This window comes from Protopterus annectens, chromosome 8.part0 (assembly GCF_019279795.1).
Source record: "Protopterus annectens isolate FY-2018-M chromosome 8.part0, PAN1.0, whole genome shotgun sequence".
Taxonomy (NCBI): domain Eukaryota; kingdom Metazoa; phylum Chordata; order Ceratodontiformes; family Protopteridae; genus Protopterus; species Protopterus annectens.
The window spans coordinates 706,959,403-706,961,902 of record NC_056741.1 but is presented as its reverse complement, the minus strand read 5'-3'; positions in this window follow the sequence as shown (position 1 = coordinate 706,961,902).

Sequence of the window (2,500 nt, the reverse complement as noted above, 5' to 3'; positions counted from 1 at the left end):
AACTGATGCTGCAGAGCAATTTATCAAAATTTACAGCTATGATGCATAATACAGATGCTGAAGTGATGTTTTATGATCAGCTAGTCACCATATTGGCCATGCAACAGATGGATATGGTAGCAAAAGAAAATGTAGTTATTTGCAAGTGAGACTGGAAATGCTCACTACTAAATGTTTAAGAAGACAAAGCTTGGAGAAAAAAATATATATGTGATGGGAATTCCAAAGAGGGGTGGGGGGTGGACTGTATTGTATATATAAGAAAGATAAATTTTTGGGCTGGACTGGCAATTTAATGAACAGTATTGACCTAGAAAAAGCTAATTGGGTTTCCATGTCAGTTTCAGGAGTTGCAGCTGGGTTACCCAGAACATATTTAGGCATGAGTCAGGTCATGGTTCACTAAGGATCAAGTTTTGACTTATGTGTCACAGTCAGGCCAATTTTGTGAGATTCAAGAACAAAGAATTTTTTATGGCAATGATTTTCTCTTCATGCTACTAGACAATGCAATATTTTACTTGAGGTTATGTGAAGCTGTCACTGGAAAAACTCGAAGTTCCAGCTGATGTAGCCAGCATGTCTGAAGGATTTTTTTTTCCAGTGGAATGAGATTGTCCATGAATATACATGAGGCAATTTACATGGCTGAGCAAAATGAGTTCATGCAGGGAGTATGATGGAACATATGAAGTCAGAGTTTTGAGAAACATGGTTAGTCTTCCAAGAAATTTATTTTCATTTCAAATACATAAATTTATAGTAACAACCTAACAAAGTTTGAAAATCTGCAAATATAGTTTTATAGTGCTTTAGCTAAACTATAGACTTTATAACAGTTTTTGGACATGGGCTGATAGTAGCCAACACATGGTTCAGAAAGAGAGACAGTCACAAGATCACATACAAGAGTAGCCAACATACAACTTAGGTAAATTTCCTCCTAGTAAGGAAAAGGCACTGGAGTAGAATCCATGATTGCAAAGTCATCCCCAGTGAAACAGATGGCCCACAGCTTAAACCACTGTTTGCCACAATCAGCTGCAAGTAGTGGTCAGAGAAGGCTCTAAGGTCAACACAGACCAGGCTGAAGACCTGGAAGATGACTGGAGAGAAAGTGCAACAGTTCAAGGAATTAGTCAGGGCTCTAGCACCCCAAAAAGAGGAGGAAATAGGTGGAGTTGAAGAAGAATGGCAGTGCATAAAAACTACAGAAAAGATATGTGGCTGAGCCAGGTTTGGAAATAATGTCCATAAGGAAAGTTGGTGGTGGAATGCAGAAGTCCAGGAAGTCATCAAAAGAAAAAAAGAGTGCAGGAAGAAGTATGAGATAGAAAAGACTGATCAGGCTAGGAAGGACTACCGGTTGGCTAACACAGAAGCTAAGAAAGAAGTTGCAATAGCAAAGAATAGGGCATTGGAAGCACTCTACCAACTTCTGGAAAGTGACTCAGTAAGCGCAATAAAGAAACTATATCAGGTTGCAAGACAAAGACAGAAAGATAAAGAAGATAGTCAGACACCTTTCATAAGGGATGCTGGCAACAACCTGCTCACCATTCCATCAAAGGCAGTTAGAAGGAGTATTTCCAGAAGCTTCTGAATGAAGAAACCCCAGAGAAGCTGTACTGCCCAAGAAACAATCTACGATGAGAGAAGAAGAGGAGCCCACCCTAGAAGAAGTAAGAACAGAACTAAGGAAAATGAAGTCAGGGAAAGCAGCAAGCTCAGATGAGGTTACAGCAGATATGATAAAGATAATGGGTGAGATTTGGGAGAACTGGATCCTGAGGGTACTAATAGCAGTGTGGAGAGACAGGCATATCCTAGATGGATGGAGAATAAGCATACTCGTACCAGTGTACAAGAACAAAGGGGACATCCACAACTCTGGACAGTACAGAGGCATCCAACTCCTAAAGTTCTGGAGAGGGTGATTAATAAATGGATATGCAGCGTAGTAGAAAATAAGATGGGAGATGAACAATTCAGATTCAAATCAGGATGCAGCACAACTGACCCGATGTTTGCAGTGAGACAGATACTTAAGAAGAAGCTAGAGATGAGGACAGAGTCCAACTGGGCATTGCTAGACTTGGAGAAAGCATATGACAAGGTCCCAAGAAAGCTGATCTGGGCAGTACTGCGGTGGTTTGAAGTCCCATAAACATTGGTAGTGTTAGTGCAGGCTATTTACAAGGACCCAATGACTCAAGTATGACCAGTGTTCAGCCTCACAGAGAGGTTCCCAGTGGGAGTGGGTGTACACCAGGGTTCATCTCTGAGCCCACTGTTCATACTGGTGATAGATTACATTAGCAAATAAGTCAGAGGGGACAGATGAATAAAGTTGCTGTATGCAGACGATGTGACATTACAGGCAGATGCTGAGCTAGAACTTCAGCAAAGGATAGGAGAATGGAATGCAAAACTGAAGGCATATGGGATGAAACTATGCACAGATAAGACAGTGGTAATAGCAGCAGATTGGGTAAATCAG